This window comes from Amblyomma americanum, chromosome 6 (assembly GCF_052857255.1).
Source record: "Amblyomma americanum isolate KBUSLIRL-KWMA chromosome 6, ASM5285725v1, whole genome shotgun sequence".
In the NCBI taxonomy this organism is placed as follows: Eukaryota; Metazoa; Arthropoda; class Arachnida; order Ixodida; family Ixodidae; genus Amblyomma; species Amblyomma americanum.
The window spans coordinates 57,179,274-57,194,300 of record NC_135502.1 but is presented as its reverse complement, the minus strand read 5'-3'; the positions used below and the strand labels follow the sequence as shown (position 1 = coordinate 57,194,300).

Genomic DNA, 15,027 nt, shown 5'->3' with positions numbered 1-15,027 from the left:
ATAACCCCCGGCGTATATGTACATTATCGGCAGTGACATCAGCACACGCAGTTCGCGTCCCTGAGCATTCACGGAACCCTGGTAGCAGAAAACCTATGCATTGGTAACGCGAAAGTACCACTCCGCAACGTCGTTTCTGGGAGGAGGGAGGGGGGGGGGGGGGGAGGAACCTCCAAAGCGCGCTTACGTAGTCAGTCATTAGTTCTTAAGAAATCGGCTACCCTCTAACTGCCGCTATTTCCGGCTATGTTCGAATTTTGCGGAGTGCGGAATGCACAACGTATAAAATAGCGCAACAGCAGACAAGGACATGAAAGAACACACACGAACGCTAGTGTGTGTTCTTTCATATCCTTGTCTGCTGTTGCGCTATTTTATATTTTATACGTCATGCACTACCAACAAGCCCAAACCGCCACCTTATCAGAATGCACAATGTGGTTGCTGCTGAAGTCCCGTATTATGGCTGGCTATGTCCACAGCTGTTATCACTATCACCAGGGTTATTACGGTCGCACTTCCTTTCTGTTTACGCTTCTTGCTGTTGCGCAGTTCGCTGGTTCTACGCATGATTACTGGCACTAGCAGCTGTCTTCATTTGAAGAATATTACGCATATTCTCCGTACAACCTATATAAAAAAAACGCCCGTGGCTACTCATCAGCGCCTACCTCTACGAGGCACACTCGTAGTCTTGCTGATATCACAATCTGTACATCATAGCGCTAAACGATGAAGAAGACAAGACAGGCGCTTCGTTGTTTAGCGCAGTAATGTATAGTTAAATCCCACTAGCCCAACTTTCCAATATCAAAATCTGCTTCTTCGTGTTTTGCCTTGCAGGCAGGAATATTGTGAAGTCAGTGCTATAGATGTCTGCTGTAAGTAAGAACGCCATAATAAGAAAGGAAGTGAATACCAGCCTTTTTTTTTTAATTTAAAAATGATAGACGTTGTTTGGCCAAAAATGCCCTGATAATGCCAATCGGGATGAGCTCTGAGCGATTTGAGAAGCCATTGGAGACGTTTAGAACAGGGTGCACGGTATCAGTTAGGGACGTAGGGGAATAGCGGCGGGCCAGTGCGCAGGCGCAGAATAATGAGGGACGGGCGTTATTGTTCTGCGCACTGCAGCTGCAGAGGTTGCGCGACCGTTTTGGCCGGAAAGCGACAGTCGCAAGGTGGTGGCATGCTGCTCGATTTTCCTGTCTTGCGACACCAGGCCGCAAGCCGATAAACCTATCAGCGGTGTCGTTGCCGCTAGCAGCCAGGACCGTCAAAAACATTTCGGGAAAGTGACCCACATTCTCGGCCCGCTCCTTGGTCGAAAGTTCCAGCTGGCTTCGCTCCCTTCGCGACTCCTCTCTGTGTAGATGAGCCTTCACAGTGGTCACACTCTTCTACGACAGCACGCGCGCGATTTACGCTCCCTTATCTCCGCTTTCGTTACTCTGGTTCCCAGGTCCCTGCAGACTACGAGCGGATGTATCCAGTCTTCAGTGATCAGGTTCTGCTGTACCACTCGTCCTTGGGATTGACCTTCACGGCCGAGCCTCACCACTTCACCTACGGCATCATGAAGTTGAAGTGCACCGCCACCGTGTCCGGGGCATACTCGCTTTCCAGCGAGGAGATCGTAGCAGCGCAAGATGCGAAGAATACTGGTACGTGCCCGCAAAACCCTGAACTAAAGTGTACAGGCACAACTAAAGTTATGTCGACGGTTAATATTGCAGCCGCTTAGGACTAGTGTTCCTGTATATGCTGTCGCGGGGAGGGGGGGGGGGGGGAGCATATATAGGAGCACTACGTAGGACGTCCTCGTACAGCCTTTGCCAAAAGTAACCAGGCTGCGTGGCTTGCTTCTCATTGGAATAGTAGAGCCCTTACGGTCTCCCTAAAGATCAAAAAGTTCTTGGAAGATGAGGACAAAGGTTATCTTTACCATGCAGAGATTTAGAGCTTGAGAGCTGACGTAATAGCCTCAATATACGACTGAGGAGCAAACCGTCTAACCTGGTTACTATTGGCAAAGACTGTACATGCGCTTACTGTAAGTGTGGTTGCAGGTGCAGACGACGACAAGCCATCGATCACGGGTGGCCAGACGAGCTACCACGTGGGAGATTTGGTGAACGTGACCTGCACCTACGCGCGCCACAAACGTCGGGTCGATCTGCAGTGGCACTTAAACGACAAGGAGGTAAACTACGTCCCATTTTTTTTTTCGGTGTACGGCTAGCCAAAGCGAGGAAGTGAGCTATAGTTATTGTTTTGGCGCTGTCAGGTACGAAAGTTCAACTGAATACCGAAGGGAGGCTACACTTGACATGCATGCAAAATTTACGTAATGCCCATCAACGACCTAGATGTGTGGGCTGTGTTCCCGCTTCGGAAGAGTGGATGTCTGAAATATGGTTCAGTTTACGAGCGTCCGTCCCAAACGAAATTACGATCCCAGACCGCTTCAGTGCTGAATATATCTGCAGCAGACTTGGTCCCCACGAAACCTGCACATGAAGTGTAACACATTAAGCTGTCGCATTTCAAGATAAGCACAGCTGTTACGTTGCCTTTACCGCCCTCTATCGCTAAGCACCACTGTTCGCACAGCGTACCGAATATAGTCTTAAATCAGGTCGCTGGTCACGGTTTCGGACAGCGTTGCTACCCCGAGTAAAAACGTGCATGTCGTGCTGCATACCTCTTGTTACCGGTGTCGCCGAAAAAAAAAAAAGCCGCCCTACTGCAATCTATGAATATGTTCTTGTCGAACGTTCGCAGCTCTGCGGCTTCGCTCGGCTGCCTCTTGCTTTCTACTGTCCTCAAAGCACAATTAGATAAATCTTTCTTTCGTTCTTCGACCTCACACCCGACCTACAGCTGTGCCTCGATACGATCTTTCTTGCCAATCCAGTGCGTATGTGAACGAAGGCAGCGCATCGCGCAGAACACAACCCCACGAACGTTTCAGAACTTCTTCGTGACTACTGTTTGCGAGGACGCTGCAGCGCGAGGATCCACCGCAGTTCGGTGAAGTGAAGACACATTCCCGTGACTGCACGATGCCACAGTGCCATTGCGACGACGCAGGTGTCCAACCGGTACCTGGTGCACTACCCGCCGCAACGTTTGGAGTCTGGCCGCCAGGTGGCGTCGCTGGGCCTCCGGTTCACGGTGCGGCCGAGCCACTTCGTCAACGACGAGATGCGCATCAAGTGCACGGCCACATTCCAGAACGCCACAAGGGGTCTCCCTGCCACATCATCCTCAGCAGCGCTGGATGGGGACTCCAGGAAAGGATTCATGCTCGGCAGTAGCCACCGTTCGTCGGGTCTCCACGTCTCTGAACAGTACGGAACAGGTACTCCCGTATTGATCGACTCGCATGCGCGAACAGCGGACGCATCGACAGGCATAAGGTAGTGTAAAGCCGGCAGCACGCTTAGCACGAACGCTCGAGCGCATGTCTTTCACTGAGATTAGCGCCGCTGGGTTAGAGACAATGTTGGGGTTGAAGCTGGGCAGGTAAACAACAAAATTAAAGAAGGCCGAAATAGACAAATACAAGGGGAATAACGAAAAAATATGATGGAACACGTACTGATTCTGGAAGAGAATCTTGAATGCCAGTGAAAACATTTCCAATGCTACGTCCAAGCATAGAAGCGCCAAGGGAAAGAACAACCGCAGAAGACAGGCGCGAACTGAGTTTCTGGAATAAAATTTCTAGCAGACGCTTCCTTAACGAAGCGAAGCGGCGACAGAAGAGAAGAAAGTGATGAATTGCTTCTGGCTCAGCACGATATGGACACAAAGAGGAGATCGCGAGTCAAGGCCTGTATGTGTGAAATTTAGCTGCGGCATACGACAACGCAGTTGCGCGAAGAATACTTCAAGCTTGCGAGATCGCTAACAGTGTGACGGTTTGTGCGGCATTCTTTTACTAATGTCATCGTTTTTTTTTATTTTAGAACGCTGCATGTGCAAAGGCTACGTGAATCCTCTAAATTTGTCGGTTTAAAAGTACCTCCCGTTTCACATTCGTCTGGCGGGAGTTTTGTTGTAAATGGGGCAGTGTATGTAGGCGCGCGAGGGTGTCAGCAGACAGCTGTGACAGATGTACTGTACGATAACAGGGTAATTTGCGTACCCATGCATGCGACGACGTCTGCTTGCTGCGTACCTCCAGCGGTACTCTGCTACACTACATGTGCTTCGATGACGACACACACACACTTTGTTAAATAATTACTGTTACTGCGAAGTCATTGAACGACTGTGCATACGCGGAGTAATGTGTACATGACGCGGTTTGGAGGCTGAAACGGCTAACATCGTCGCCATGTCTCCGCTGCCACGCCATGCTGTACAGCACAGACACGCATTCGCAAAACAGGCACAGAAGCAGAGGCACAGGGTAAAGTAAGAACGACGCATGTATATTTCAGTTCCGTGAAAATCGCCTGCAAATATGAAATCAACCTGCAGAAGTTGTGTCATGCGATGTCATTATCCAGTGCAGTGATCTATAGACACATATTACATGAGTGGTGGAACAGCAGGCGCATCTCACGCGCGATCTTTTATCACACCCATATATTTCCTAACCCCTATTGGCTGCAGTTCCAGCCGGAATCACAATTCTCCGTTTTCATTGCAGTTCCGGACAGCAGTGGCTCACATCGACTGACCTCCGCCGTAGTGCTTGTGCGGGGCTGGACCATAGCGGTCGTCGTGGCGTGCGTCCGATGATGACTGTGAAGCAGCTGTGACTGGGAAGTCAACAGTGCCGTCGACACATCATGTGTCCTTCCATCCATGAAGCGCACGGTCCATGACCATAGTCACGTGGCGGCCGCGTCGCGAAATTTGAGACGTCGCTTTGGGCCACAGCACAGACACGGTGTACACAGTTCAGTGCCTTGGGTGCATGCCCTATGAAAGATTGCCCACGGCAGAAGACATCACCTGCGCTCCAGCCCCGTTGTACTGTGTACAGAGTCATCCAAAGGAACAGAATTGCACACGGAAGATTCTGGTGCTGTATTCTAGATGCTGTATATGTCTTGCTCAGACACTCGTAATGTGTCCTCCTTGGATTTTGAATTATGGTAGCGATATCCAGAAAGTTTTATGCAGTGCATTCAATCCCAGATTTTCAATCTAAGATTTTTGTAAGGATCCGTCAATTCTGCTGTCGGCGTTCGCAACAGCTGTACAATATGGGGTGTGTCGAAGTTACAGAACTGACGAGTAGCGAACAGGTGTAATATGCTTTTTCCGAATACAATATAACATGCGCCAACATGAAATGAATGGAAGCAGGTATTGCTGACTCGTAGTTTTTGAAGCCAGTCGTTTAAGCGCCTAACTGCAATCGCTGCTGATGTCGTAACTTGAACGGCACTTCTCGCATCGAGAGAAATGGAGTGCTACAGCCCCCGAAATAGCTAAAAACAGTGCATTGTGCTGCACGGCACACCAACTCCTCACGGGCATCGACGTGACGGTCTCTCAATTCGGCAGTCAATTCACGAGGCACCTATCTCGCGGACACTTTCTTGAATCGCAGCACTTCACCGATAATACATAGTGCTGAACCGGCACTGATATTCAGAGCAGTTGCGATTTCGTCCACAGTAATAAGCCTGTTTTCCTTCGCAATCGCCTCCGCTGCGGAGATATTTTCGTCCATCACAATGCGGTGTGCCTGGCCCGATCGGGGGGCGTCCTACAAAGTTCAGCCACCTTTCAACTTCCTACTCCACTCGTAGACTTGCTGCAGGGACATACATGTATATCCGTACTGCACTTTCATCCTCTAACGAATTTCAGCTTGTCTACTCTACCCCCTCATTTCTCAAAGAACACGTCACAGGTCGCTGCTCTAGTGCGGTGCATGTTGTAAATGAAGCCGACATCTTTGTACAGAGGCTACTTCCTCCTTCTGCGTTCGTAAGGTTTCAGCATCTTTCAGTGACTGCTGAATCGATGGATGGAAGATGGGAGCGTCCCCTTTCAAACGGGGTGGTGGCAGCTGCCATATTGCTGGGCTGTTTTCATTGTATTTCTCTAATGGTGTAATAAATCAGTTTGCACACTCGCAATCCTATGCTTCTAACCTCATGTCACCTCTCTGTTTTATTTTGCTTTTCTTTTGCCGCAGCGGTGGCCTAGTGGTTGAGCATCCGTCGCGCATGCGGGAGTTGCGGAATTCGATCCCCAGTGCCGCCGGGTACCCACCGGTGATACAATGGGTACAAGCTTCTCCTGGCCTGGTACTCGGCCTAATCAGGGTGAAATGCTTGGGAAAGGGTCTTTGACCCCACCTTGAGCAATCGAAAGTACCTTGTGTCATGGCGCTCTTTGGCCGCAGATGCCCTTGCGCCATAAAAATTCACTATCATCATCATCACCTATCTGTTTTTGAACCACCAATCTTCCAATCGGTTTTTGCTAACTTACGCCGCAGATTCATTCACATCACCACCTGTTCGCCACTCTTTAAACCACAAGGATGGTTCATGCCAGGAAGCTAAACAATCGTAGAGTGCTTCGAAATTTCAGCGCACATTTAAGGTTTCCATTTGACTGACCGATTACATTACCTACTTTCAACTACTAGCACAAAGATCTGCCTTATGAGCGTGTAATTACTGCGGTTGTTTCCTTCAAGCGATGAAACGGAACGATGTGCAAGATGCGGGCGTATTTCGCGTAAGCGGAGTCAATAGGCGTCCCTGGCTGCAACTGCTTGCGCTACTACAGGGCCAGTTGAGCAAGGGCGAGTTAATCGTCACGTTCCGCGAGTGCATGCAGGTACACTCTCGAAATGTTTTAGAGGCGCGGGGCGGTGAAACCAGCTACGACAAGGGACGAAGCTGATGACAGCAGGAAAGGCGCACGAAATAAAACAGCGCTCTCAGTTTTCCGAAATTCAGGGTACTTTTCTGTAATTACGTGTTTTTAAAGGCCCTCTTTCGTAACCGTAACCATGACCGCTACATCTGTACGAAGATACTGAAGCATACGAAGTGGCCTCAGTACCGAGATTTGTTTCCTCGGCCAGGGTGTCCGATATGCAAACACGAGGACATTGAAACCGACATTCATCACTTACTGTGGGACTGCCCAGCTCTCAAGGTTACAAGGATCCGGCACCTGAAGGTAGCGGGCCTTTCACCAAGCAACCCTGCTTCATACATTGCCTGGACGCAGGGACCGTACCATCGTTCCCTACTGGACATCATCAAATCAGCTAGCCTTTTTCCATTCATTTAATCACTAATACATATTTCATCACACCTTCACCCATTATTGATGCCCTGCGGCAATAAATTTCGCTTAAAAAATGCATACGAAGTAGAATTTATGACAAGCATGAAGAACACCTGTCACATGGGCAGATTGAAAGGCACAGTAGGTTGTTCCTGTGTGCACCACTCCTGGAAAAATTTGCAAGCACTGTATCGCAGTAAGTGGTAGAAGTACGTTTCCATGCTACCACACATCCTAGTTTCTGCAAATGCTCATCTGAACTGCGCAAACACCGTTATCGAGTCTACGCACGCAGGCACAGCGGAGTATGCCGAAACAACATCCAACAGACTGAGCTACCCGCCGAGGCGGCCGCGTTTCGATGGAGCCGAACTGCGAAATAAGCTGGTGTGTTGTGCGATGTGACTGCACTCTGAGCTCCTCCAGGTAGTCAGCATTAAATCCTGAATCCTCCGCTGCAGCGCCTCTTTTGCTCTTCTCTCACGGCGCGGTTGAGGTGTCGGCCGAGCGTGTGACTACCTCAGCCAGCTGCTGTTAATTTAGGTGACTGCTCCCTCCACACCGAGTTCACGCTGACGGTGCACTTCACATTTCCCATCAGAAAACAGTGCAGTTGAGAGCATACATCTCCGTGAGCGAGCATGCTTCTGGCCGATGTGCAGTCAGTGACAAGCCCGGAAGGAGGCTATCAGTAGTGTTCTTTGTGGTACGATCCTTCCAATGCATAGCGAACTAGCCGCAGTTCAAAGTTGTAGACTGAAAGCAATGTGGCTATAGATTTCTGGTGCGAAAGCACTTCCAGCCGCACTCCCCGGGTTTCAGCGATGTGCGCCTGTGTGTGCGTGAAGCCTCTGAGTAGCAGGTGTGACTGGCTCACTGAGTCGGTGGACACCTTAATCGCGCTTTGAGGCACGAGTGCGTGGCGGTGGTGTCCACCTGCAGGAAAGCGTGCTTTCTCACAATATTTCGCGCTTATCAATGCAAAACCGTCAGGCATTTTTTGCGTTGGTACGGAATATTGCAGTCTATATACGGAACTATATTGCAGTCTCACCAATATGGTTATACCGGCTGTGAATACGCGTGTGAACATTATGACACCCCATACTCATGACATGCTTTCAAAAACAACTGCCACAATAAAAATGTCCCACAATCTAGTCATTTGTTTCGTGTTGCTTGATTTCTCTACGACTTTGTGGGTACAGTTGCTAAACCGCATTGTGAAAGTGTCATCCATTGGCTGCGATCATTCGTATACTTTTTCAGAGTGCGAATGTTTCCCTAGTAGATGATGGTTCAACGCGCTTAACTTCACAGAACGAGAAGACCTGTTTCCACCATTAAAACCAGTTGTAAGTTCGCGCTCTGTGTTGTTATTGTGCCTTCTCGTTCTGTAAAAAGTTAAGCGCGTTAAACCATCACGAACAACCTACTAGGCCTAATTCTCGCCATTTTCCTTAGTACAGTTTCGCTCGGTTTATTGGGTGCCGCTTTTCCCTTTCGGCAAGACGCGCTGAAGACGCCGGTTGTCACTGCATGTCGCCGGCGTGTCATATGTTGAACGTGTGTCCAGTCAGAACCGCCAGCTACATAACCTAGCTTTCGGTACCCTTGACCATAGTGCTTATCGAGACACAGCGATCGTAAAAGCAACGTGCGCTTATGCACCGAAACACGGAACTTCATGTATGAAAGTCAGTAACCGAAGGCAGAACATCATACCGTACTGGCACACAATGTAGCCGCTGGAAACGCAGCGCACAACAACGTTATGTGTGATCCTAGCGTGCAATTTTACCTGTGCAGACACATATTCGTGCAGGGGATTGATTCCGGAACATTTATGTACTGAGTCATTATAACATCAGCGAACGAGTCTCGGGTTGATCAGCGTTCTACCGAGCATGAACCGGATGTCTTCCGCGTACTGTCCCCTCAGGTAACGTGCTTTCGGGGCCGGAATGTTGAAGGATACCTGTGACTTCAACTAGAACGGGAAGGTTTTTGGAAGTCGCGGAATTTCCGGTGGAAGACGAAGCTGTAGGACAGGATCCAGGCAATGCAGATGTGAACTGACAAAATCGCGGGGAATTTCGGAAGTAAGATGAACTCACGCGCGCGCATGCGAAGCCCACCCACTGCGGTCACTCTCCGGTTCGCGATGGGCGCGTAAAACACCACGTTGTGGGCTAACCGCGATGAGTGGCTGTTTGTGATGGCATTGAGAGGTAAGCTTCGTATCTCAGGCACCACCATTCGCTGCGCAGTGCACCGCATAGGTGTTGGATGGTCGGTTCTATAGAGTCCCAGGATATTCACGATTCACGGCCCTCCTTGTTCACGAATGAGCTTTGTGGCAACACTAGCAGAACAGAGATCACCACAGTATCAGGCAGCTAGCTCTATTTGTCGACGTGCCTTTGCCGATGTATGACGCTTCTTGTTGGGTGGAACGAAGTGCCATTGGAAGTTCGCTGCATGGGCTAGTGTACAGGCACCTAGAGACTTAACATGACCGATGGGAAGCGTGGCTTGGACTGCCACTAGCGCCGCTAAGCGGTAATCATCGGGTGCGAAGTATCGCTATCAGTATGTGTACGGCGGACGGCGATAGCTGGTGCGCAGCTCGCCTTGACTGCTTTTGTCGCCTGTGCCCGATCGCCGCGTAGACAGCGCATTCGTTACAGTTGGTGGTGGTGGTAATGGTGGTGTAAAACATTTATTTATACTATTTACAAAAGAGGGATTGCTTGGACCGTGCCTGCAGGGCCCGGCCCTCGCAATAAATAGGGGGATGCCTAGTCCGGGACCCCTGTGGCCTCCGCGGCGGCCCGGGCTCTTGTCACCAGGGCTCGTTGGTCCTGGAGAGTTGAGCAGCCGAGCAGGGCATCCTCCCAGTCCTCTCAGGTGGGGTGGGAAAACAGGATTGGCAGGGCATGTCCACACTATGTGATACGTGTCCGCAAACACTTCCCCACAGTGTGGACACTCGCCCGAAAAGGCCGAATTGAAATGTTTAAGCAGTAACGGGCACAATACCGTGTTGGTGTAGAGGCGAAGAATCCAACGCTCCTCCGCCTTTTTGAGACCTTTACAGGGGGGGGGGGGGGGGGGGGGGTATCGGCCGTGAGCGGTTCGATGCAGGAGAGAGATCTGCCGGATTGAAATCAGGAGCCGGATCAGGCAGCGGGAGAGGTGATGCCCGGTGGTTAAGCGCGCGGGCGGTAGCGTCCGCTACCTTATTTCCCTCTATTCCCGCATGTGCTTGGGTTGGGCCCAGATGATGGTGCGCCGTGTTGGGGAACCCCAGTACTCACATCCATGTAAAATTTGGAATTCACGATCTGAAATTTGTCCCTGTTAAAAATTGCGGCAAGCTCCCCTTGAGTCGGTGATAATAACTGAGGACGCTGGATCCGCGGCTGCAAATGCGATAGCAACTTCCTCCGCGAATGTAATGTTAGGGGAATGGGCATTTCTCCGCGTTTTGCTCTCCGATGCGGCCACATTCGCCTGGGCAACGCGTTACAGGTTTCGCAGGAACCCAAAATTCCGCGCTAAGCTGTCTCTCCTGACGCGCCTTGCGAGTTTGCCCTGAAGGCTGCCGAACTAACGAAATAAATGCTATGAACAGTGTGGTGCGCTGTCTGAAGTTTTGGCATACATGGGTCAACTTAGAAGCTCACCACACTGCTGAAAACATTTATTTTCTAGGATCGGCTGCCTTCGGGCAAACTAGCAAAGCGCGCCAGGTAAGACAGCTTGGCGCGGAATTTCGGGTTCCCGCAATAAGAAAACTGTAAAGCGTAGCCCGGGCGTTCGATGCTGCATCGGAGAGCAAAACGTGGTGAAACGCCCACGTAACGAGCACGCTGTCGACAATTTCAAACTGATCACATGACAAAGAGTAGGCAATGGGCGTAGCGGCGGTGAAAAGAAAACGAAGACTAACGCAGCACTGTCGCCTCCTCCCCGGCGCCAGTTTTAAGTCGAAAGCCTGTAATGGCTCATACTCCCGGTCGAGATCCTGCCCGTCCGTTACATCTCCAACCGGAAGTTACGACAACGGAAGTGACGTCATACCGTCCATCCGTCCGTTACGCTATTCAACTCGATAAGAGAAAAAATCTTTGTGCATGATTGGATTCGAACTAACGTCCTTTCGTTCCGCAGTTGAGCGTGCTAACGACTACGCTACTATGCTGCCAATGCATATGTAGTTCTCCTTGTCTAGGACTCTGGAGAATGTTTGCGGAAAGGCGTTGAATCAGACGGATTCCTCCCAAACGCCCTCCAGTGTTTCCAGCATTTAAGATTCACAAACAATTGTGTACTTAATTAAAATCTTAACCACACATCAGTGACACTAGCAGCAACACCGCGCTAAAGGCTATCGCCTCACCGCACTTTCCTCCATGAATTTTCTAACGTCCATGGCGGTGTTGGTATCTGCTCAGCGGCATCGAGCACAATCACCGCGCCCTTTCTAGGCGACAGCGAGGAGAACTGATTTGCGTTCGTCGGCCTAAAATAGCTTCCATCGTCAGTCCTAAGCCAGCCGAGCCGCTCAGGTAGCCGCGGGGGTAACGTGCCGAGCTTGCACAAGCGATGACCGGGAGAGATATGCCTGAAAGAACAATCCTGAACTCTGTTTTTTTCGGCGAAAGAAGTCCAGTAAATCGGTGATTGAAGATTGAAAATTGGTTATTGGAGAACGGAAATGGCGCAGTATCTGTCTCAGATCTCGGTGGACAGCCGAACCGCGCCATAAGGGAATGGATAAAGAAGGGACCGAAAGAAGAAAGGAAGGAATAGGTGCTATATAGTGGAGAGCTCCGGAAAAATTTCGACCACCTGGGGATCTTTAACGTTCACTGACATCGCACAGCACACGGGCGCCTTTCTGGGTTTCACCTACATCGAAAAACGGCCGTCGCGGTCGGGTTCGAACCCGGGTATACTCCGGCTCAGTGGTTAAGGATCTCAGTAGATGCTCAGTAGACGCGCTCCTTAACCACTGAGCCACCGCGGCGGATGTAAATAGGTGATTCAAATGGGAACCACACCCACCGCCCTCTCCAATAGTTACCATAAATCAACCCCTGGTTGAATGGACGTGCGAATATCAGAACCCAGTGCACACTCCGAAGATATGGACTTGTTTCTCTGCGCTGTAGTCGCATTTTTTACCTTTAATCGCGGGGCACCGCACGTTTGCCGGCCCGCTGCTGAGCATTCCATACATGCGTGAGGATTTCCCGCAGAAGTCCTGCGTCCGTGAGGGCATAGTGTAGTAGGAAGTACTGGCCGCGCTGACAATACTCGAGTGTCTCGGATCGTCGAATAGCGCACTGGTCACCGTGCCTCCACCGCAGAATGCGGAGCGAATTCTTAGTGCGATATTTCCCCCCTCTATGAATCTCTAAGAATCTATAGGAGTGCGAAGCCAATGTCACTAATGCCAGAGTCCTTCAAAAGCTGCAAATGCTGTCACGACGGATCGGAAGGAATAAGTTACACGAAGGAAAAGTGCGAGGAAAGGTATATGGGCATGAGATAGCATTACGCTTCTCCACTTTTGTTCGTAAACAAGACAGGTTCGTGGACGTTCTTGGACGTATGTAGACAGCGAATCCAAGCAGTTACCCCCACTACATCCTTTATTGTTCTCACAGCGTTCGCCGCATAAACGCTGATGCAATCGCTGACATCTCCGTAATGTCCCTCTTTTTGTGGCAATCATTCAAAAACTACGAATGTAGGCCCATTAAGGCCGACCGAGGAATGTGCCACCTGCAAAGAAGGTTGCGTATCAATGAGCGGCGGGGAGGTCGAGCGACTTCTGCCCTCAAACAGCAGAGGCAAGCGTTGCCGTGCCATTGTGTTTCCAATGATAGCTTCAGTGTTCTGAGTACGTTCTGATTTCTATACTCTTCCACTGATACGCATACGAAGAGCGCTGGCATAAATGTTCCCCGACTGATCTTGTTGCTGATGGTACTGGTGCTCCCCGAATTCTGGGCAAGTCTCAGTTCAACGGAGAAGGCAAAAACGATTCAGGCTAACAAAAGTGACCGCAAGAGCTTTGCGTCGCACCTCACACCTTCCTTGCACGGTCTTGATTAGGAGGTACTTACGTAGGTCAGAGGAATCGCCATTTCGTGTTGCTAACGCTAGGTTACGGTTTCTGCAAACTTCGAGCACTGTACTTTTGTGCGAAACGTTAGTCGTCCTCTGACAGAGAAACGAAATATGAAAATTGACTAGAAACTTTCGTCCCAGTCTCAACTCGGCCTTTTTCAACTCAGTGGATTATCAATTCGCCCAAGTTTCTCCTTTAGCCTGAAGGCTTCGCCTTAAGGGGAACGGGGTCCGCGAGCCGTGGTCTCGCCCGACGAGTGACACACCCACAGTCAGTGCCAGAAGACCGGTTTATTCCGGACCAAAACTACGCTCCAAAAGAAAGAAAACAAGGAAGCAGGCGCTACACCTGAGCGCGGCAGAAGAAATAAACAGAGTCGAAAAGGCAGTTCAAAAGAACTACACAGAAAATACAATAAGACGCGAATAAGACCAGGCGGCAGCGATGAGGTCTTGAAACGCTACATGAAACCTGGCTGCTTGCGTAGCAGCCACTCACGCCAGAAGGCTGTTCCATCCTTGCAGACATGCCACTTCCATCTGCGCTCTTCAACCTGGTACGGTGCCTCCCCGCCGTCCGCGTACTACATACATCCTGCTGGCTCGTGCTGACCGCCGTGACCACGCGTGCCGTAGCAACGCTCCCGCAGGGACCCCCTGCGCGCAGCTTCGCTGGACTTATCAAGGATTCACCGCAGCGATCGCATTATCTGGCGAGCAAATGCTCGGTCATGCGCAGTTGAGCTTCCTGCGCGCGCACCTGGATGACTGGAAGAGAGCGCGCGCATTTCAAATGGATAAAGAAAGGGGCCGTAGAGCCCTACAAGCCCGAGGTGTGAAAAGCGACGTACTTCTTTAGGATTATCTAAAGTTCGCTGCACACAAGCGCGCATGACCAGATTACTGCCACGGCGGATGCTGCGTCAAATGGTGTTAGCTATGCCGCTGAAGAGAATCACGTGACTACCCCTTCGCACCATTACCAGGAACTCTGGACAGCGTACACTTCTGAATAGGAGGCAACTGTGCCATACTCCTCCTTTCTTACGTCACAGATGATGTCAACGCGCTATTTCTGACTGTTGAAGTTCTGAAGCGCTTGTCCCAAGTTCCTGGTAATGAAGCGTTATATTTTTGCTTTCCAGACAGGTTGTACACGCACGTAGCAGATGACCTAGACTACAACGGTCGGCGCAGGGACTCATTAAGGGTAGACAGCTGGGCTAGTTGGTTTGCATTATTATGGATCATGGTACCAGCGCAAGAAACAAGGACGAAGGGAGAAGAAAGACAACACGAACGCCGGTATTGGTGTTGTCTTTCGTGTTCGTGTTGTCTTTCTTCTCCCTTCGTTCTTGTTTCTTGCGCTGGTACCATGTTCCATAACAGGGACTCATATTTAATTTTTTTTCGAACACATAATATTGATGTTTCGGATTCGAAGGCTGCGTGATTAGAACGCTGCAGTGTATCTTCAGCAAACATTTATCTGCTGGAAGAGCGTGATAGTTTGTGGGAAGCGTTGGTTGTTTCCCTCGAAGGTTTTCTCTCTCTATTTATCTCCTTTGTCCTCATTTACGTCTTTTCCATTTACTCCTTTTT

At 50.3% G+C, this 15,027-nt stretch overlaps 1 pseudogene across 1 annotated transcript in view; it reads left to right on the top strand.

Annotated features, from left to right (window-relative positions):
• LOC144093532 (uncharacterized) overlaps positions 1–8,440 on the top strand; it is a 62,665-nt pseudogene extending 54,225 nt beyond the window's left edge. The window contains exons 5-8 of the transcript XR_013306298.1: positions 1,463–1,664; positions 2,070–2,203; positions 3,094–3,364; positions 4,664–8,440. The product of XR_013306298.1 is annotated as an uncharacterized LOC144093532 (transcript). The remainder of the gene's footprint in view (positions 1–1,462; positions 1,665–2,069; positions 2,204–3,093; positions 3,365–4,663) is intronic.
• The last annotated feature ends 6,587 nt before the right edge of the window (positions 8,441–15,027 follow it).